Source organism: Pan troglodytes, chromosome 12 (assembly GCF_028858775.2).
Source record: "Pan troglodytes isolate AG18354 chromosome 12, NHGRI_mPanTro3-v2.0_pri, whole genome shotgun sequence".
Taxonomy (NCBI): Eukaryota; Metazoa; Chordata; class Mammalia; order Primates; family Hominidae; genus Pan; species Pan troglodytes.
The window spans coordinates 103,350,892-103,374,682 of NC_072410.2; the positions used below are offsets into that span (position 1 = coordinate 103,350,892).

General features: G+C 38.0%; 1 long non-coding RNA gene across 1 annotated transcript in view; it reads right to left on the reverse strand.

The window, feature by feature from the left end:
- Positions 1 to 9,795: 9,795 nt before the first annotated feature.
- Positions 9,796 to 23,791, reverse strand: part of LOC129143097 (uncharacterized) — a 52,376-nt gene continuing 38,380 nt past the window's right edge. Inside the window, exon 6 of the long non-coding RNA XR_008546185.1 lies at positions 9,796 to 11,490. This is a non-coding gene — a long non-coding RNA (uncharacterized LOC129143097). The remainder of the gene's footprint in view (positions 11,491 to 23,791) is intronic.

A 23,791-nucleotide genomic window follows, 5' to 3' on the forward strand; every position in this document is an offset into this window, starting at 1 on the left:
TGGGAAACAGAAGTGGGGAAGAATGCAATGGGGAAGTAAAGTGCTTGGAAAGGTGAGTCTGTGCCTCCAGAGTTTGTCTTTATATTCGCCACTATGACATGCTATACATGTCAAATCCAAAGGTTTGAAAGTTAAAAATGAGAGAAATTAAAGGAGGGTTGTTGTCCTATTCCTGAAGGAAACATGCAGTGCTTAGATAAGCACCTCTGATCTTAATCCCTCTCATGACAGCGTGATCCCAGCAAGAATTAAAATGTAGCAGAGACATTATAATAGAATGATATGCATAGGGCTCTCTGCTCAGGTTCTTGCAATAACATCTCTTGAATAATTAATTGATCCAATTATTTCTTCATTCAATGACTATTTTACTGAATAGCTGCTACAAGCCAGGCAGGCACTATATAAGTAACTGCAGATATGATTATAGCAAGTCATAGTTCCTTTCCTCAAGGAAAGACTGGGAAGTAAATACATTATCTTAATACAGTGGGATAGGTGCTTCTCTGGGGCTCAGTGCTAGGAGGGATAGGACCACAGAGGAGAGGCCAACAGCTGAAGTTAAAGATCAGGGATCTGTTCTTCCCAGCTGAGAGCCATAGGGTAGTCAGGTGTGTGTGAGGCAGATGAGAATTGGGGTAGGGGAGACATGCCAGACAGATAAACAGCATGTGCAGGCATCCAGATATTTGATTAATAATTTTCAGAAATTATTAATTGTTCAATGTAGTTGGAATTGAGAAATCATAGCTGAGAAGGGAGAATGGGAACTTGAGTCTGGAGGTAAACAGAGATTGGATCCTGAATGACCTAGCAGCTCTGATAAAGATATCTGGACTTTATGGTGGAGAAGACTGAGCCATTTAACAGTCTTACCTTATAAATGACTGTGTGTGTGCAAGCATGCACACACACACACACACCCCGAGAGAAATGCATAGATTCCGGGAAGTTATATCACCCATTAAAGGCTACACTTTGATAATCCCTTGAGCACATACAAAATTCATTATGCACATTACTTTTAAACTGTGTTTTTGACTCTGTCTGCCATCTGGGAGGAAAGGGTAATCGGAGGTTATTTACACATGTACTTCAGGAGCTGGTTGGGAAACATGGAATCAGGATCTCCTTTAAAGGGAGAGTAAGTATTCTAGAGTGTGGAGGTTATTTCCTTAACACAGAGGGTGGTTCTTAGTAGAGAAAGTGGAGTGTGCTAGTTGGGTCCAACTCATCAGCTTAAAACGAGAAAAACCCAATTTGTGAAATTGCCAATTCCCACAGCAAGTGCTTGCAGAGAGGGTTTGTGAGGTTCCTTTTGGAGGTAAGTGAAGTCTGCAACATCAAGGGTTTTAGAAAACAACAACAACAAAAAAGGGATAAGCAGTCATATTTTCTGGAGGGCAAAGAAAAGCAAAACTCTTAGTGATTTTCCTTCAAATGCTTGAGTTGAAGAGAAGACCCAGTTATTCTTTAGGGGCCTTCATCAACTCCCGAGTGGGAGGCAGGGAGAGTGTTATCAGATAGCAGAGAGGATTTGATCTTTGCTGATTTGGAGGCAGAAGTCATTGCATAACCAGCCAAGAGCCTAAGTGAAGACAACTGTCTGGGGTATTAGGGACCAGTTACAGGAAAGCAAAACCTATAGTGGGAGAAAAATGGATTCAGATTTATGGGCTTGATGGAAAGAAAGGGGATCCAGACAGGAAATCGTGCCCTCCCACCTTGGCTGCTCTTTAACTAGGGGTTGTTTGTTGGGGTGGAATTCCTGACAAGCCAAGTTGTTCAGTTTCCTTCCTCAAGCATGACCCTGGAAGGTGTCTGCTGGTTTTAAAGACATCCCCCAATTACCCACAGGAGGGAATTGAGCAAGCAGCTGCAGGAAAGCAAATCTAAGACCCAACCAAAATGCAGAGTTGGGCAAGCAAGTCCTCCTAGGGGGTCATGGAGGGGGACAAGTATTGTGCTTAACTGGCTAATGGGGAATACAGGAGTCTTTGAGTGAGGGGCCAGTGGTATTGGGAGAGCAAGTTGCTTTTTACTCTCTAAATTTTGATTCAATGACAGCTGGCCCAAGAAGTCTTGTGTGCAGGTCTCTCTCAGCTGGCCATGGGCAACCAATCAGTACTCTTTGTGCATTTCTGTGCAGCTCTCCCTTCTAGAAAATTCCATGCTCAGAAACCCACTTTCCACTCTGTACTTTCCAAAGTTGATGCCTACACCACATCCTGGCCTGCTCTTGACTACTCCTCCTGAAGGACCCTGCCTGGACTCCTTAGCCACCTGAGAGAGGCTCAAGCTCCTCAGCAGGTTGGGACCTGACTTTGCTTCCTGAAAGAGAAAGGGGAATGTGCCCAGGTCTCCTGACCTTGAGCAAGTAAATAGGAGCCCTGTGATCTTGAGTAAGTAAATCCAATTAATTGACCCTCAAGTCCTTCATATGCAAAATGGGCATAATGATGGCTCCCTCAATGAGCCCTGCTAAAACAGAAAGAAGTTTGCACAGAAGCTGATTTCTGGTAAAAGCAGTGTTAACATTTGCAACATATCCTTTGTTTAGGAAGCATATACTCACATGAGAATGCTAAACCATGCAATTGAAAGGCCATCTCCTTGGGCACTGATATTTTTTAAAATTTAAAACATCAAATGTAATTCAAACTTTTGCAGTGGTCCAAATCGAAGAGGGCCCAAGACTATTAAAGTTTATAGCAGAAGTTTGATGTATTTGTATTTGTTGCTGTGATTTGTGTGGAGCAAAGAAGAGAATAAAAGATACTGCAGGGGTTTCAGTTTGAGGAAACTCGATGGCTCCAGGGAAGCTCTCCATCCCTCAGATGTCAACTTGCACTTACTTTACCCCAAAGAGAGGACCCAATCTAGCCATGACAGGCCTTATCAGGAATTCTTTGCAGCCTTGAAATAGCCCAGCTGTGTTGGACCTGTTCTAGAATTAAGATTTTTGACACGGCGGTCATGTAATATAGAACAAAGATTGTTAATTTTCCATGTGAACTTGGAGGAAACTGCTAGGCTTTTGTGTTGAATCTCAAGATTCTAAGGTCAATATTCGGTGAGGTTTGTCCAAGTTCCTGTTTTTTATTTCCACCCTTTAAAAGTGTGGATAAGAAGAGTGACAGAATGTTATAATGGAAAAAAGCCAAAACAAAGCACACGTGCACACAAACACCCACATACACTCACACACACATGCACACACACCCCCACTGGACAATTAATGAGGAGCCCAGAGTAGAAAGAAAGAGAAGAATATGAGAAGACAATAAATAGGAAAAGAAAATAACTGTATAATGATGTTTCAATGACATTTATTTCAATAAATATTTTATGAAATGCAATTCAACCACAGTGATTTGAGCTTTGCTTTTGAAATACACTGTAATAAGATTTGACTTGAAGTTTTTGATACTTAAGTATGTGCTTAATGGTATTTTCAAAAATGATCATCAATCTACTTATCTAAGTCTTTATTTTTTTCATCTTAACAAAACAATAACTATGCTCTGTTTTTCATATTTTGTGTGAATGATCCAAAATATGCCATCTGAAATAAATTCAAGGTAAAAAGAAAAAAAAGAAAGAAAAGGACTGGTTCCCGCAGTCAGCAGCATGCAGATGAACACCTCCAGGAAGTTGCTTCCCCACCTGAAGAGAGGAAGCCCTGTGCTTGTCTTGGGCATGACGGGAAGAATTAATGGGATCTATATTTATGTATTTTGGAAGTAGAAGTGTTGTAAAATAAAATGTTTTTAATTAGTCAATTAAAAAGAATCATGTCCAAGGAACTTTTCTAGACCTTAGTTTTCCTCCAGATAGGAAAGGAAAATAACAACTAAACAGATTTGATGACCCAAGTTCCAAACATCAGGTTTATGGCTCTGATGTTTTTGATGCACATGTATCCTCTCTGACAGCAAGTTACTGAGAGCCTAGCTCCAGCAGATGGTCTCTGCCGACATTCTCCTCACACGCAGGCTTTGCTGACTATCCTGGCCCATTCTCCCTATTCTATCCTGTGGCTTCATCCAGGGACCTGCCACCTGGTGCTGGCCTCTGGTGTACTTGGCCTTCGCACGCTGATTCAAAACAACTGGGGAGTAGACTGTATCTTGTATATCCAAGTCTGCCTCAGATTCTAGCATAGAACTGAAAGTAAATATTTTTGGCCAATTGTTTGATGAATAAAAATCGTTTTAAAAATTAAAATAAATTACAAGAACTCAGCTCAAAAATAAAACCATGCTGTGAACTTGCTAAGTGTTTCAAAATGAAACTTCGCTAGCCCAGAACTATTAACTCATTCCTCCAGCACACAGAGGCAGAAACAGGTCAGATTTAGACTTCATCATTCACATTTTTCTAGGAGGACTTGTCATTTTTTTGTAAGATCTATGTAGATAAAATAAGGTAAAATGTTTTAATTCAGACATAAAAACTGAAAAATGGAGAAAATTGATAACCTCTGTTTATCTTCACAACACAATGTACTTATTTGACAGATTTTTTTCCTCTCAATAAATTTCCATTTTTCTTTTGTTCAGCTTTATGGAAGTATGATTGAAAAATAAAAATTATATGTATTTAGTGCATGTAATGTGATGTTTTGATATATGTATACCTTGTGCAGTGATTAGTACAAATAAGCTAATTAACATAGCCATCATCTTACACAGTAATGACCATTTGTGTGTGTGTTTGTGGTGAGAACACTTGAGACATTTGCTTCTTTTTTAAGGTTGAATAATATTCCATTGTTTATATATACCACATTTTCTTTGTCCATTTATCTGTCTACACTTAGGTTGTTTCCGTATTTGACAATTGGGAATAGGGCTGCAATGAATATGGAAGTGCAAATATCTACTCAAGACAGTAGTTTTACTTGTTTAGAATATAGACCCAGATGGAGCTGAAGAATAAATTTCTATTTTTAAATAATACAATTTTTTTAAAAAAAGGAAAGAAAATTGTGGTGTGGAAGTGGTAGGGAGTAATGGAAAGAGGACTGGATTTGGCTTGTAAGTCTTAAGTATAAAAATAATACACTATCTATGGCGGACTTCCCTGAGTCTCAGTTTCCTCAGTTAAGTATAAATATAGTAATAAAATATGCCCTCACAACCTTGAAGGGTTTTGAATAACTCCAGTGATATAATGAATATAACAATGATTTATAAACTTTAAAGTACTTCACCATATTAGTTAATATTATTACAGAGATGAAACAAAGCTCCCCATATCTTTTGTAGAAAGTAGATTTGGCATTAGGCATGATTGTTGTATAATTTCAGATAAGCAGACCCACTTAGATCAGAGTAGGCACTCTGGAATTTTGAGAAATGAATGATCTAATCTCTTCTTTGTTTTTGTAAAATTGTCAGACAAATTGTTTCATGGTATTTTTTTTTCTCTTAACATCTGGTTTTTCCTGGTTCAATCAGAGCTAGACATACCAAAAGAGTGTAGAAAATATTTTTGGGATATATTTGCAGACACGAGTCATTTGGATCTTTTCGTGCATTTTATGAGTTCTTATCTCAGCCCAGCCTAGACACTTGAGTCTTTAAATATGCCTCATGTACAAGATGATGTAGTTATCAGGTGAACCTATTTTACATGCAACTTTATTAAGAAGTTTGTTGAGACTGTACTAGCCAAACTCCTTTACAATAGAAAAATGGTGACCAGTAGTATTCAGGTAATTTCCTATTATGGTATGGTAGGGAGAAAGCCTCACTGAGGAGGTGGTTCACCATGTGGAATGCCAAGCAGGAAGTCATGAGTCCTGCCCATATTAGCTCAACTGTTACCTCTCAATGCTGACCTCTGGCCCCCATGACCAGGTCTCTCAGACCCCACTTCCTTGCAAGCCATGAACATTCTGGCTGCCATTATCCTGGCTGTTGAGGCAGGTGTTGAGCTAGTGGCAGAAAGATTTGCCCTGGTGTCATTTCTTCCTTCCCTCCAGACCAAGGTCACCACTGCCTCCATTAGCTAAGGCATGAGCAACCAGTTCATCTAGGATTCTATCTTACTCTGCAGTTCACCCCTATAGACTCAGTTGGACCTTTAAGAAGAGTATGCAGAAGAGAGTTACATTGTTAACCACCTAGCCAGTGTGCCACATGGCCTCAATGGGTGGAGTGTAGAATGAATGTGCACAGACCAAACTGCTGCTCAGCCCAGCAGGAGGAGTTTCAGTCTACAAATAACCAAGTAGTCAGTCAGTGCTCAGTGTTCAAACACTAGATGCTACATGAATGAGTGAATGAATGAGAGTAGATAGCTGCCCACTGGTTTTCTCATGCATTTAGCCTTTGGATATCAGTTTTCATTCATTCTTTCATTCATTCACACAATACAAAAAGTTGGTTGAATGCTTGTGGATTGGGCAATGTCAGGGTCCTGGGCACACAGGGTGACAAAAGAAGCAATGGATCCTGTGCCCATGGACTTTATAGTCTAGGAGGGGAGAGAAGCTTGAATCAAAAGGATACATATTCAAATATAAAACCATCACTGTGATAAATGTAAAGGGAAAAGTATAAAGTGCTATGAGGGCATTAAAATGAGGGACCCAACCCACCTGAGTGCCAGGAAGACTCCCTGAGAAAGTGATGTTTGAGGTGAGATTGGAAGAGTTAGGATGGGTCAGCTCAGAAGAGAACTCCAAGCAGAAGCAATTACTCAAGCAAAGGCTGTTGCAGGAGAAAGCATGTGCCCTGAAGAACTGAAAGAACTTGTGTGGCATGACATTAGAGTAAGAGGTAAGGTGATCCTGCTGAGGCTGGAAAGGTAGGCAGGGTCTGAACCATTAAAGACTTTGTGGCTTGGATAAGAATTCTGGTCTTTAGCTCAAGAACAATGGGAAAACAGAAAGGATTTGAAAAGCTTGCTATGAAGCATAGTTTGGAGGGGTAAGAGTGAATGTGGGACACCTGTTAGGAGGCTAGTGCTATAGTCAAAAGAGGCCAAGATTGTAGCTAAGACTAAGGCATGGCAGACAATGAAGACAAGTGGACAGATGGAGAAGTTGGTAAGGACTGACAAACCTTGTCACCAGATTAGATATTTATGTAATTGTGGGCTGCATCAACAATGACTCCTAGATTTTGGCTTGCACAGTTGAATAGGTGAGGGTGCCATTTACTCAGATAAGGAATTCTGGAAGAGAAACAGGTAAAGAAAAATCACCAGTTCCTCTTGCACATGTTGATATAGCGGTGCCTTTGTAGCATCTATGTGGAGACACAGAGTGGGCAGTTGGATAAATGGGACAAACGCTCAGAGGAAAGTTCAGGGCTGCACATGTGGAGTTGATAGTCATTGCTACACAACTGGTAACTGAAGCCATGGACATGAATGAAATTGAATGAAGGGAAGGGGAATATTCCTGCTGATGGTCTTTCTCTGCCTTAACTACCAAGCTATGGGTTCCCAGCAACACCTTGATAGCTGCCTCCTCAGGACACCGAGAATGTTTTTCACTCAGTCATGTCAGGTTTCTTGGCAAATTACACAGGAGTGTGTGTGTGTGTATGTGCATGTGTGTGTGTGTTTGTGGGTGTGTCTTTATGTGTGTATATAGGTAAAGTCTGTCCTATAGATCTAGAATTGAAAAGTCACCCTAGACTGAGTTTTGATTTCATTTTCTAACACTCCTGTCTGCAAAGATTTTCAAAATGGAGAAAGTAGAGTAGCTTTTCCTGGGGTATAACTTGTTTCCTTTACCTTTGACTTTTTACAAAGCTCACACCTTCTTCCTTCAAGGTTCCCTACTGCTTGGGACTTTAAAAACAGTCTGATCTTGTTTCTCATTTCCTCATAGTTTCACCACCCACAAACAACTGGATAGCTGTACTTTTTCTTTTTCCAGCAAGGTTTACTAGGAGTTGAACACCTACTCTTTATTTTCCCACCTGCCTTGGCATATGATTCTGATTCCCAGAATGAGCCTATTGGTTACAACACAACGTGGTTCTGGCACTCCATCCCCACAGGTGCCCAAACATTCTGGTCCTTTGAGAGGGCACTATCAGGGGTCTGGATCTTTCAGTAGAATTGTATGGCTGGATTTTCATTGACTTTTGCTTCCTTGATTTGGTTTGTGATGATGGGGAACACATTTTAAAAATGCTTTTCTCATCATATTCCTCAGGCAGCCTTCCTGACTTCTCTAAATGTCTCAGAGAAAAGGTAGTTTTGCAGTGGCCAGAATGTGGACTTTGGAAAGGTGAGGGTTTCTGTTTGTGGCTGGTAATTAGCTTATCCTCTGCTATGATTCTAGGGTCTGCTTTTACTGTCTCTCATCTTGCAGTTCTAGATTGGAAAAAAATATATTTTACTTTGAATTTGATTACCAACCAAGATAGGGTGAGTGCCTAGTATCTGCTGGGCTCATACCCTGGGGATACCAAGATGAGAAGGAAAGACGTGGTCCATGCCCTCGAGATGCACATTTGTGTAGTAGAGAAAACAGGAAGAAGACAGGAAGAAAGTGACTGACTCTAAGGTGATGTCATGACAAAGATGATAAGGATGCAACTAACCTGAAGAGAATAAAACATTCCACTGGTCATTGAAAAGTTATATGCTTTTCATTTTTGCTTTTGTTTTTTTTTAATTCAACTTTCATGTTGGATACAGGAGGTTCATGTGCAAGCATATTACATGGGTATATTTCACTCAGGTAGTGAACTTAGTACCCAATAGGTAGATTTTTCAACCTACAAATGCCTCCTTCTCTCCCCACTCTGGTATAATGGTCTTCAGTGTTTATTGTTTCCATCTTTATGTCCATGCATCTCAATATTTAGCTCCCGCTTATAAAGGAGAACATACGGTATTTGGTTTTCTGTTCCTGTATTAATTTGCTTAGAATAATGGCCTCCAGCTGCATCCATGTCACTGCAGATGATGTGATTTCATTATTTTTTATGGCTATGTAGTATTCTACGGTGTGTATGTACCACATTTTCTTTATCCAATCCATTACTGATGGGCATCTAGGTTGATTCCATGTCTTTCCTATGGTGAATAGTGTGGTGATGAACACATAACTGCATGTGTCTTTTTGGTATAATAATCTATTTTCCTTTGGGTATACACACAGTAATGGAACTACTGGGTCTAATGGTAGCTCTGTTTTAAGTTCTTTGAGAAATCTCCAAACTGCTTTCCATAGTGGCTGAACTAATTTACATTCCCACCTGTGGTGTATAAGCACTCCCTTTTCTCCACAGCCTTGCCAGCATCTGTTGTTTTCTGACTTCAATAATAGCAATTCTGCTACTGAAAAAAAAATAAATAAAACAAAAACAGTAGCCATACTGACTGGTGTGAGATGATATCTCATTGTGGTTTTGATTTGCATTTCTCTAATGATTAGTAGTAATGATCATTTTTTGATGTATTTGCTGGCCACTTATATGTCTCATTTTGAAAACTGTTCATGTCCTTTGTCCATTTTTTAATGGGGTTATTTGTCTTTTTCTTGTTGATTTAAGTTCCTTATAGATCCTGGATATTGGACCTTTGTTGGATGCATAGCTTGTGAATATTTTCTCTCATTCTTTATGTTGTATGTTTACTCTATTGATAGTTTATTTTGCTGTGCAGAAGCTCTTTAGTTCAAGTAAGTCCCACATCGATTTTTGATTTTGTTGCAATTGCTTTTGGAGACTTAGCCAAAATCCGTTGCCAAGGCTGATGTTGAGAAGGGTATTTCCTAGGTTTTCTTCTAGGATTTTTATAGTTTGAGGTCTTACATTTAAACCTTTAGAATTATTTTTTTATATGGTGAAAGGTAAAGGTCCTGCTTCATTCTTTTGCAAATGGCTAGCCAGTTACACCAGGACAATTTATTGACTAGGGAGTCATTTCCCCATTGCTTGTTTTTGTGGGCTTTGTCGAAGATCAGATGGCTGTGAGTGTGCTGCTTTACTTTTAAGTTTTCTATTCTGATCCGTTGGTCTATGTCTCTGCTTTTGTGCCAGTACCATGCTGTGTTGGTTATTATAGTTTGAAGTCAGGTGGTGTGATGCCTCCAGCTTTGGTCTTTTTGCTTAAGATTGCTTTGGCTGTTAGGGTTCTTTTTATGCTCCATATGAATTTTAGACTATTTTTTTCTAATTCTATGAAGAATGACATTGGTAATTTGATAAGAGTAGCATTGAATCTATACATTGTTTTGGGTGATATGGTCATTTTAATGATATTGATTCTTCCAATTCAAAAGGTATATATTTGAGGAACTGAGATTGGTTAGCCTGCACAAAACAGCATTCACAGTTTATCCATTTGTGACAGCAAACATAAGGGAGGGAGGTAACAGATAGAAAGTCTGTATTATTTCAGAGAAGATAAGTAGGCCATAGAAGTTACAGGGGGTTAAATATGGCACTCTAGAAGAAATAAGCATCCCAAGAACTTGAGATATCTGATATGGAAATGAGCTGCTTCAGGACAGTGAACTCACAATGACAGCAGTGTGCAAACAGATATTGGATTACTGCCTGTCAAGATTGTCATAGAAGATACTGATTTGTGTGAAATACTGGACTAGATCAGAGACTTTCAATTTATTTTCAAGTAGTGTAATTTTTTTCAAATGATCTCTTACATGAAAGCATAAAATTTAAAATATGTATGTGTAAAAGGAAGACTGTTTGGTTGTACCCTACCTTATTGGTCGCCTCAACTCCCCCATCCCCTGCAATGACTGCCCCCACCCATGACATTTCCTCAGAATTCCAAGGACTTGAACAATGCCCCCCACCCAACACACTGTTTAATATCTAAGGCCTATGATTCCTTTTGCTTCCAGGATTCCATGATTATTCTATATAGGAAGTTTTCATGTTTAAAATGAATCATTAGCTATGTTTCTTTTATTTTCATTTCTTTTTGCTTTAATCTCCAAACATTATGGAATTTCACAAATTAGGTTCAGGAATGTTTAGCCCAGAGTTTAGTTTAGGTCTGTTGAAACATAGATTTTGACCAGTTAAGGTACAGAAATGATTTTTCTTCCAAAGGATGAGTGTTTGCAGTCTAGTAATATATGTTTTAGACACAAACTACTTGAAATCAGATTGTTTGAGAATGAGGAAGTACAGCATTAAGTAACCAGCTCCAAAAACTTTGATCAACTTGTGTTTAGCATGTTATGGAATTATGTGTTTCTTTCAACTTTGCCTGGCCATAGAAGATCTTTTGAAGCTCACATGTAGGCAGTTAATCTTAACTGGGTTCATTGATTTATAACAGGGAGAAAAATGCTCTTGTGAATCCAAATAACTTACACTTGAAAAAGTTTAAGTTAAGTGATTTTGTCCATAAGCCACTAATAAAATTAAAGAGATGTCAAACAGATGCCTTGCGGGGGGGTGCGGGGGTGGGGTCACTGGTCTGCAGGTGCGAAAACTTGAGTTAAGCCGTTAATCAGCTTCAGAGACTTAACACGCTAACCTAAAAAAAAGATGGATACATCAAGCATACAATTTATTAATTAGCACCAAGAAAAAGACGGCAGATTTGATTTGAAAAATGAGACTTACTTTTTAATCAGCTTTTCTCGTGTATATGTTCTCTTAGTAGACCAAATTGCATCAATTTACAAAAGAGAGACATTGACAAGTATGTTCATTGCTGCCTTAGTTTTGGTGGCTGGGAGCAGAAGGCGTTCTGGTTGTGCATAGCTTGAAGAATATGTAGATAAAATATGGTGGGTGTGTTCACCTTGTAATATTATGAGTAACCTCTTAGGAGCAATGTGCTAGCTGCCACATAGCAACATGGATGCATTAGGAAGACATATGATTAATTTTAAAAGGAAACAGTGAAATGTAACACAATACCATTTACATAAATTAAAAATAAACATAAAACAAAAGAATCACGTTTTGTCAAAGCACATACAAACACATTAGAATGGTTGTGTATACAGGGAATACAGGCAGAATAGGAGCTGTGAAACGGGAATAGAAGTGAATGATGGCAATAATCAAACAACTAGCTATTGTACAGTATAAAACTAGTGGTATGTAACAGAAATGTACACAGTAAAGTTTTGAAATGAAGACTGACGTAACTGTGAGAATGAGAGAAGACTTCTTAGCGGAGGAAATGCTTGAGCTGGCATAGAACAATAAGGAAAATTTGGAGAACTTAAATAATTCAGTGTAGCTGTCATGGGAGATGAGGTGAATGCTACAAGCCAGGTAGAGATCACAGACTGTCTGGTACTCCATGTGAGCAACTTGTGTTTTATCCCAGAGGCAATGGAACAAATGGAAGTTTTAAGAAGAGGAAAAGTAAGAATGGAGTAATACATAGACCACTCAAGAGGCAGGGTAGAGGCCACATTTGAAGAAATAAAACTGAAAGAGAGAAATCAGTTGGGATATTTAAAAGGAAGAGGATGACTGTAATTAAGGAAGTAACAATGAAGATGGATGCTGGGGAAAGATGTGGGAAGTTTTGAGGAGATAATGTTGATAGGACTTTGTGACTGATTAGATATTGAGAGGTGAGAAAAAAATTTTAGGATGGCCCCCAGTTTTCTGGCTTGGATGATTGGATGCTTAGTAGTGTTGTTAAACAACAGAGGGAACACAGGAGAAGGTTTAGGAGAAGACCTAGTTCAGTTTAGCATATGTTGAATCTGAAGCACTTGTGGGACCAAACAGCGATGTCTAATTGGTAATTGAATCTAGTTATTAGGAGAGTGGTCTGAGATAGGGATAGAAATCTGTGAATTGAGGCAGGGAAAGAAGTGTTTTTCCCTATTCCAAGCACCCGGTGTAAAGATAAAAAGGAAGGGAAAAAAGAACGAAGCACTGTGGAGAGTACAAAGGAATGGGTAGGGGAAAGAAGGGGCAAAGGAACATATTTAGGGAATAATAGAAGAATGAGAGCAAGGGAAGAAGAAATCTGGAAAACAGAAGGAAAACTAGGAGAAGGCAATGTCTTGGAAGTCTAGGGAGTTAAACTCTTGACGAACGTGGAGGAAAGGCTTTCTGCTACTCCGCATATCCAACCGTCAGCCTACCCTGCTAACAACTTCCCTGAAGCTTGTGTCTCTGTGGTTCTCCATTGCCATCTTCATCTTCCGAGCCCAAACCACCAACTCTCTACTGTGACAGCCTCTTAACTGTTCTCTTGCTTCTATTCTAATCTTAAATTACAACCAGAAGACTCTAGTTAAAACAAATTATATCATGCCACTTATCTGCTTATAAACTTTTAATCACCTCCCCTTATAAGCAGGGAAAAAAAATCTATATTCTATCATGACCTACAAGAACCTCCCAAATCTGTCATCCATGAGATGATCTCTCTCTAACCCATCTCATGACACTTCCTTCTGTAGTCTCCATTGTCCTTTGTTCTCTTCCTAAGATGCAGCAAGCTCTTTGCTTGCTCTTTCCTTTCCCCAAATGTTAGCATGGCTTTTCCATTCTTATTTTTCATGACTCTATTCAAATATCATATGCTCAGAGTAATCTTCCCTGACCACTCTATCCCTCCACTACTCTGTCTTCATCACCCTATTGCTTTATATTTTATTTCCTTGATATCACGTATCATAATAGGAATAAGACAGTCCTTGCCTTGTGCCAAACGCTGTGTTAAGTGCTATTTCATGTATTAACTCAATCATCTCAGTGATACTATCATGTAGGTACCTGTATCCATCTGGGTTCTTTCAGGAAAATGAAGCTACTATGGGAAAATGGAATTAATATAGGAGTTTTATGTGGGAGGATCTGGAGAAGTGAAGATTTGGAGGCAGTGGCAGAAGCAGTGGAGAGCAGGGAGAAATCCACTGATCGTGGGCATATCAGGGAAAAGTCTTAGTCACAAAGTGAGAGCTTGTAGAGAGATCTGGAATCCTGTTGTGTCTGACTGCCATGGACTTCTGAGGACAGGCCTTTGATTTACTTCTGTCTTCTAAATTCACATGAGTTTCTTGTAATGGGAAATTCTAGCATGGAACTATCCAGAGAAGGGGGTTCTGGGAAGTCAGTTCTCAGCCTTAAAAGGGCCTGGTGGTAATGGCACAAAGCCAACAACAGACAACTAACAATAGTATTGTTATCTCCATTTCTAAGCAGAAGAAATTAAGGGGAAAAAAAATCATGCAGTTTTCACAAGGTCACATAACAAGTAAGGTGAAGAGTGGGATTCAAACCTAGCCATCCTGGCTGCTGGAACTTGCTCTCACCACTGTGTCATATGCCTTCAGTGTATACATTCTGTGACAACCAGGACCTATTTATCTTATCCCGAACACCTCCTACGGTACTTAATACATAGTAGGCACTCAGCAAAATCCATTAAAAAATACAGGAATGAAAACTCAGAGGTAATTGATGAGGTTATTAATTACTCAGCGTAACCAATGCCACTGTAGTGACTGAGAAAACATCAGCTCAAAATGGGTTAAAAAGTGAATGGAGGATTAAGATGGCATATATGAGGCAGAACTAGCTTGCAGCTCCTGCTCGCATGGACAGAGAAGTATGTGAAGACTCACACTGTGAACTTTTGCTCCAAGAACTACCACAGGAACATACCAGGAAAGCCAAGAGAATCCACAGACCCTTTGAAGAAACTGGATCACCACTGCAGACTTCAGTGAAATAGGTAGCATAAATAAAAAACAATCACAACTTCTGGAAATCAAGGATACACTTAGAGAAATGCAAAATGCACTGGAAAGTATCAGTGATAGAATTGAACAAGTGGAAGAAAGAACTTCAGAGCTTGAAGACAAGGCTTTTGAATTAACCCAATCTGTCAAAGACAATGAAAAAAGCATGAAAAAAAAAATGAACAAAGCCTCCAAGAAGTCTGGAATTATGTTAAACGTCCAAACCTAAGAATAATTGGTATCCCTGAGGAAGAAGAGAAATCTAAAAGTTTAGAAAACATATTTGAGGGAATAATTGAGGAAAACTTCCTGGCTTTGCTAGAGATCTAGACATCCAAATACAAGAAGCTCAAAGAACACCTGGGAAACTTATCACAAAAAGATCATCACCTAGGCACATAGTCATCAAGTTACTTAAAGTCAAGACAAAGGAAAGAGTCTTAAGAGCTGTGAGGCAAAAGCATCAGGTAATCTATAAAGGAAATCTGCTGTCAGATTAACAGCAGATTTCTCAGCAGAAACCCTACAAGCTAGAAGTGATTAGGTACCTATTTTTAGCCTCCTTAAATAAAATAATTATCAGCCAAGAACTTTGTATCCAGTGAAACTAAGCTTCATAAATGAAGGAAAGATACAGTCTTTTTCAGACAAAAAAATTCTGAGAGAATTCACCACTACCAAGCCAGTACTATAAGAACTGCTAAAAGGAGCTCCAAATCTTGAAACAAATCCTTGAAATACATCAAAATAGAACATCCTTAAAGCATAAATCTCACAGGATCTATATGAAAATAACACAATGAAAAAAAATATATTCAGGCCACAAATAGCATGATGGATAGAATAGTACTTCACATTTCAATGCTAATATTGAATGTAAATGGCCTAAATGCTCCACTTAAAAGATACAGAATGGCAGAATGGATAAAAATTCACCAGCCAAGTTTCTGTTGTCTTCAGGAGACTCACTAAAACATAAGGACTAACATTCACTTAAGGTAAAGGGGTGGAAAAAGCTATTCTATGCAAATGGACATGAAAAGTGATTTGTAGCTATTCTTATATCAGATAAAACAAACTTTAAAGCAACAGCAGTTAAAAAAGACAAAGGGGGACACTATGCAATAATAAAAGAACTAGTCAAACAGGAAAATATTATAATTATATATATATATATATATGCACCTAACACTGAAGCTCCCAAATTTATAAAACAATTACTACTAGACCTAAAAAAAAAATGAGATAGATGGCAACACAATAATAGTGGGGGACTTCAATACTTCACTGACAGCACTAAACAGGTCATCAAGACAGAAAGTCAGCAAAAAAACAATGGACTTAAACTATACCCTACAACAAATGGACTTAACAGATATTTACAGAACATTCTACCAAACAACTGAAGAATATACATTCTATTCATTAGCACATGGAATGTCCTCCAACACAGACCATATGATAGGCCACAGAATGAGTCTCAGTAAATTTAAGAAAATCAAAATTATGGCCAGTGCAGTGGCTCACGCCTATAATCCCAGCACTTTGGGAAGCTGAGGTGACTGGGTCACCTGAGGTCAGGAGTTCAAGACCAGCCTGGCCAGCATGGCAAAACCCCATCTCAACTAAAAACACAAAAATTAGCTGGGCATGGTGGCACATGCCTGTAATCCCAGCTACTTGGGAGGCTGAGGCAGGAGAATCACTTGAACCAGGGAGGCAGAGGTTGCAGGGGGCTGAGATCATACCATTGCACTCCAGCCTGAGCAACAAGAGTGGAACTCTGTCTCAGAAAAAAAAAAAAAGGAAAATCAAAATTATATCAAATACTCTTTCAGACAAAACTGGAATAAAATTGGGAATCAACTTTAAAAGGAAGCCTCAAAACCACGAAAATACATGGAAATTAAATAACCTGCTCCTGAGTGATCATTGGGTCAACAATGAAATCAAGACGAAAATTAAAAAATTCTTTGAACTGAACAATAATAGTGATACAATCTATCAAAACCTCTGGGATACAGAAAAAACAGTGATAAGAGGAAAGTTCATAGCATTAAATGCCTACATCAAAAAGTCTGAAAGAGCACAAATAGACAATCTGAGGTCACACCTCATGGAACTGAAGAAACAAGAACTATCCAAACCCAAACCCAGGAGAAGAAAACAAATAACAAAGATCAGAGCAGAACTAAATGAAATGGAAACAAACAAACAAACAAAAAATACAAAAGATAAATGAAACAAAAAGCTGGTTCTTTGAAAAGATAAACAAAATTGGTAGACCAATAGTGAGATTAACCAAGAAAAGAAGAGAGAAGATCCAAATAAGCTCAAATAGAAACAAAATGAGAGCTATTACAACTGATACCACAGAAATACAAAAGATTATTCAAGGCTGCTATGAATACCTTTATGCACATAAACTAGAAAACCTAGAGGAGATGGATAAATTTCTGGAAATATACAACCCTCCTAAATTAAAACAAGAAGATGTACTAAGTAGAATCTCTGGACAGACCAATAACGAATAGTGAGATTGAAATAGTAATTTAAAAATTGCCAACGAATAAAAGTCCAGGACTAGACGGATTCACAGCTGAATTCTATCAGACATTCAAAGAACAATTTGTACCAATGCTATTGACACTATTCAAAGAGAGAAAGAGGGAATTCTCCCTCAATCATTCTATGAAGCCAGTATCACCCTAATACCAAAATGAGAGAAGGACATAACAAGAAAAGAAAACTACAGACCAATATCTTTGATGAACATAGATGCAAAAATCCTCAACAAAATACTAGCTAACTGAATCCAACAGCATAACAAAAAGATAATTCATCATTATCAAGTGGGTTTCATACCAGGGATGCAGGGATAGTTTAACATATGTAAGTCAATAAATGTGATATACCACATAAACAGAATTAAAAATAAAAATCACATAGTTTTCTCAATAGATGCAGAAAAAACATTTGACAAAATCCAGCATCACTTTATGATTAAAACCCTTGCAAAATCAGCATAGAAGAGACATACCTTAAGGTAATAAAAGCCATCTATGACAAACCCACAGCCAGCATTATACTAAATGGGGAAAAGTTGAAAGCATTCCCACTGAGAACTGGAACAAGACAAGGATGTCCACTTTCAGCACTTCTATCCAACATAGTACTGGAAGTTTTAGCCAGAGCAATCAGACAAGAGAAAGAAATAAAGGGCATCCAAATCAGTAAAGAGGAAATCAAACTGTTGCTGTTTGTTGATGATATGACTGTATACATAGAAAACCCTAAAGACTCATCCAAAAAGCTCCTGGAACTGGGAAATGAAGTCAGCAAAGTTTCAGGATACAAAATTAATACAAATCAGTAGCTCTGCTATACACCAACAGTGAGCAAGCTGAGAATGAAATCAAGAATGCAACCCCTTTTACCATAGCTGGAAAAAAATACTTAGGAATACATATAATCAAGGAGGTGAAAGGTCTCTACAAGAAAAACTACAAAACACTCCTGAAAGAAATCATAGATGACACAAACAAATGGAAACACATCCCTTGCTCATGGATGGGTAGAATCACTGTTGTGAAAATGACCATACTTCCAAAAGCAATCTATAAATTCGATGCAATTCCCATCAAAATACCATTATCATTGTTCACAGAACTAGAAAAAAAATTCTAAAACTTTTATGGAACCAAAAAAGAGCTCACATAGCCAAAGCAAGACTAAGCAAAAAGAACAAATCTGAAGCCTCACATTACCCAACTTCAAACTATACTATAAGGCCATAGTTACAAAAACAGCACGGTACCAGTATAAAAATAGGCATATAGACCAATGGAACAGAATAGAAAACCCAGAAATAAAAGTCAAATTCTTACAGCCAACTGATCTTTGACAAAGCGAACAAAATAAAAAAATAAAATGGGGACAGGACACGCTATTCAACAAATGTTGCTGGGATAATTGGCAAGCCACATGTAGAAGAATGAAACTGGATCCTCATCTCTCACCCTATACAAAAATCAACTCAAAATGGTTCAAAGACTTAAATCTAAGACCTGAAGTCATAAAGATTCTAGAAAATAACATCATGAAAGCCTTTCTAGACATTGGCTTAGGCAAAGACTTCATGACCAAGAACCCAAAAGCAAATGTAACAAAAACGAAGATAAATAGATGGGACTTAATTAAACTAAAAAGCTTCTCTGCAGCAAAAGAAATAATCAATAGAATAAACAGACAACCTACAGAGTGGGAGAAAATCTTCACATTCTATTCATCTGACAAGGGACTAATATCCAGAATCTACAAATAACTCAAATCAGCAAGGAAAAAACAATCCCATAAAAAAGTGGGCTAAGGACATGAATAGGCAATTCTCAGAAGAAGATATACAAATGGCCAACAAGCATATGGAAAAATGCTCAGCATCACTAATTATCAGGGAAATGCAAATCAAAACCACAATGCAATACCACTTTACTCCTGCAGGAATGGCCATAATCAAAAAATCAAAAAATAATAGATGTTGGTGTGGATGTGGTGAAAAGGGAACACTTTTACACTGTTGATGGGAAAGTAAACTAGTACAATCACTATGGAAAACAGTGTGGAATTTCTTTAAGAACTAAAAGTAGATCTACCGTTTAATCCAGCAACCCCACTACTAGATATTTTCTCAGAGGAAAAGAAGTAATTATACAAAAAAGATACTTGTACATGCATGTTTACCACATCAAAATTTGCAATTGCAAAAATATGGAACCAGCCCAAATGTCCCATCAATCAATGTGTGGATAAAGAAAATGTGATGAGAATACTACTCATCCATAAAAAAGAACAAAATAATCTGCAGCAACCTGGATGGAATTGGAGACTGTATTCTAAGTGAAGTAACTGAGGAATGGAAACCAAACATTGTACGTTCTCATGCGTATGTGGGAGCTAAGCCATGAGGACACAAAGGCATAAGAATGATACATTGTACTTTAGGGACTTAGGAGAAAGGGTGGGGGTGGCAAGGGATAAAAGACTACACATTGGGTACAGTATATACTACTCAGGTGATGGGTGCATCAAAATATCAGAAATCACCACTAAAGAACTTATTCATGTAACCAAACACAACCTGTTCCCCAAAAACCTATTGAAATAAAAAAATTAAAAATTAAAAAAAGCAGCAAAAGAGTGAATGGAGGTGAATATGCACAGACAGAAACAAATAGACTTTCAGGTAATTTGGTGCTATATAAATGTTATGTTTTCATAGTATGGGTTCGTTCCTACAAATCTCTTTATTATGACAATATGACTATTACCAGAGGCATATTTTCTCACTATATAATTGGTTATGTACTACTCTACTAACGCTCTAGGACTTTGAATACATCTTATCACCATTATCCATTATCCTGAGAGAAGCTCTAGCTTCTTCACAAGAGATAACCAGTTTCTCCAACAGTTATATATGCAAGACTATTTTCTCTTTTATCACAATTATTTTATCTTTTCCTCTGTTTCTTTTCTTTTTACACTTTTCAGTGTAGTTCATGTATCTTAAGTATTCACTTGGTGGAGATACATATGTGTGTGTGTCGGGGGTACACATACTACTGATCAAGATATGCAAGATATAGAACATTTCAGCCCTCTGGGAGGCTCCCTTGTGCCTCCTCCAAATCAATACCTCTATTCTATTTTATCCTGCTTCTTTTGCTAAACCTGGTATTTCTGAAATTAATTAATGTCATAATGTATAGCTTGTTCTTTATATTGCTGTTATTTCTTTACAATCTGCTACAAAATATTGCTACTTATTTTTCTGTGTTATTGTTAGTGGTTAGTTATTTTTATATTTTTGGTTATTATAAATAAATCACCTATGAACATTCTATTATATGACTTTTGGTGGTTATATATGTTTATTTCTCTTGCATATATAACTAGGAATGGAATTTATGGATCATAAGGTGTGCATATGTTTAGTTTTAGTAGATACTACCGCAGTGTTCTCCAAAGTGATTGTACTAATTTAAACTCTTACCAACAATAAGGAGAGTTCCAGTTGTTTCACATCCTCAGCAACACTTTTAATTATTAGACTTTTTTGTTTCAAAGAATGCACATAGGAAAATAGGATTAATCCATAGAAAAAAATAGCTAAAATACAAAGTGCTATGTGATGAGTGTATGATGGGACAAAAATTAAGGAACTGCAGATATTCCCAGACTTTATCCCTTGTCCAGAACTCTGAGGATAATCTTGCAATTGCTGACCCAGTATTCCCCTTCTTACTATATTTACATATTTAATGAAGATATAATTGTCATAAATAAAGTGCACAGATCTCAAATGATAGTTGGATGAGTTTTGGCAATTAGGTACATCTGTGCAACTTCTTTTCAAAACAAGTGACATAATATATTCTTCACCATCCAAAGTTATCTCATATCCCTTTCCAATCAATCTCCTCCCTTAAAACTTGCCAACAGAGGCAATCACTTTTTAATTTCTGTTACCAGCCATTTGCACTTTCCCAAACTTCTGCAGATGTCCCATGGGGAAAATCAGTTGTATGTTTGGGGCTTGACTAGGATTCCAATCCTTCAACATTGTCAGCATGACTATCAAAACTCTGAGGGTTTTTTTCCCCCCTTTAGTAAAGTACCTCTACTTTGGCTAGCTCCCATGATTGGCAAATGCTGCTAAGGTAGAAAATGACCAGCATTTGCCCACTTTCTGTAAAAAGGACATTTTCTTCTTTGGAAATTTAGGCAATTTAGCCATTTTTGCTTCTATAGTTGTCTGATGCCTCTAAAAATATTATCTTTAAATCTTTGTCAATTTTTTCCTTAATCATTGCAGCAGAAATGTTGAGCTATTACATTCTACTGCCTCCTACTTGAAAGTGGACACTTATTTTCTTTTTAAAAACTATCTTAAAAGAATTTATCAACAAGTACTTATTGGTCACTTGTTTTATTCTTAACACCATGCTGTGAGAGTTAGAAAAAGAATCTAAGCCGACGATCCTTAACCAAGGTAGCTGACATCCATTTAAGAAGAAAAAACGTAGCCAAGTGAAACTGTAAGAAAGCATAACAGCAACGTCAAATATAACAGGAAAGTCTGTAACTTTGGTTAAGTCATTTTGTCTTCCAGGTCTCCTTTTCCACAACTGTGAGCAAGAGATCTGATTCCGACTTGTGATTATCAAACATTTATGTTGAACACACTGAGCCAGATGATGGGGCTGGCCACTAAGTAGCTGCCCAGGATATCAATCTAAATGAGGTGTAAAAAGGCAATGGAAATATAATAAGATGGAGAAAACACAATTTATCAGAACCTCACTCAGGAAGGGTACTGCCTGTGATCTTAGAGTAAGCCGTTTGGGATATTGGGTGAGATTTCCAAGGAGAATGCTTAAGAAAGAACAGATGGAGGATAAACTCTTCTACGGAGAGGGAAGCTGGTTTACCACAGAGTTTTTATTCTGTAAAACGGCAAGTTTGGGTTCCATCCAAGATGCCTGGCACAATAGAGGGGAGGCTGAGGCTCTAACAGCCCTATTTTTCTGTCCCCTCATGCAGCTTTCAGTATTTCTACATGAATGATGAGCATATAGTTTAAAAGTATAGTCTAAATGAGACCACATTCATATTAGCTCTGCATGCGCAGCCTAGTTCTCTAGTAAATAACTCCTTTATAAATGAGGTTGCACATAGAACCCCAGTACAAAAACACGAAACAGAAATCACCTGGTTAAATTATACACAAGGGTGTGGGGCTTTGTCTGCTCAGCTTCCCTTAAAACCTGCTGATAAAATTTTACCAAATCTTAGGTCTTAGTGGAATACTCTTTGAAAACTACTGAGATGATTTCCACCTTTTTTTTTTAACCACTGATGTTCTCTGATTCTGTGATAAGGTATAGACATCTGGAGAATCAGACTGTAATACTTTACTTCTTAGATTCTAATCTGTCATTCATGAATATTAATGCTATTAATTATTTGATGTAATATCAGATATTTTGAGAAAAATAAAACATGTACATGTTAAATGTACAATTATCCCTTACATTTTATTTTCTGTCTCTTTTTTTATATTCTGAAAGCTTTCCTGAACTTCTTGTGGCCCTTCTATTAAATAATGTTTTTATTTCTATGAACTCTTTCCTTTTCTTTTACTATGTATTTTTTTAGTCACCTGTTCTTGTTTTCTGGATGCCCACTCTTCTTACAGCTCTTGGACGCTATTAATTAGAATTCTCTTGATGTTTGTTTCTCTTTTCTAGGGTATCCAATGTTTGCTTCTCAGTTCTTTCTTCCATCCTATTCCTTCTTTTCTGAACAGCTGGTTCTCTGCAAGTTTTCCAGGAGCCTTGATTGTAATTCATATTTAAGCATGAAAGACTGTTGATTAGTAAAGGCAGATGACGTGGTTTCCTCTGTTGCTTCAGGTGCCCCTCCACAGGGAGACAGCAATTTGAATTCAGGGTGTGCTGACTGCCAGGCTTCACCTCAGTCAGGCTGCCCTGTCTCTCCCTCTGCTGGGCCACAACGAAGAGAGCCAGCTTTGAGGGACCAACTTTCATGTAGGTGCAAATTATTCCCAAGCAGGTTGCTTAATTCCTTTGGGAGCATTTCCCAGGCCTTCATGGGGGAAGACACTGCTGTGGCATGGGGCAGAGAGAGTGGAGAAAGGATTACCTCCTGACCCAGCAGAATTCCACAGGTGGCTCTTTACTCATCATCTCAATTTCTGCCCCTTCTCCCATTCTCTCTATGTTGCTTATTCCAAAATATCATACAGGAAAAACTTATGTGGTGGTCTTCCTCCTAAGCATTTCCTGAGCTGGAACCTCCTCCTGCATCCAGTGTTAGTAGGCAGTATAAGCCTGTTGTTCAAGATTTTCTAAATGGCTGTAACTCCCATTCTTGGTGCTTTTTTATGGCTTTATATCCTTGTGCACTTTACTGTGATAGCATACTAAAGATGGGGCAGCTGGAAAGCTCTGGGTGCAAGCAACAGGAGATGTATTGCTGGTAGAGAATTTAAACACAATAATAAAACCAACTGAAAGGAAGTCTGGTTTTTAT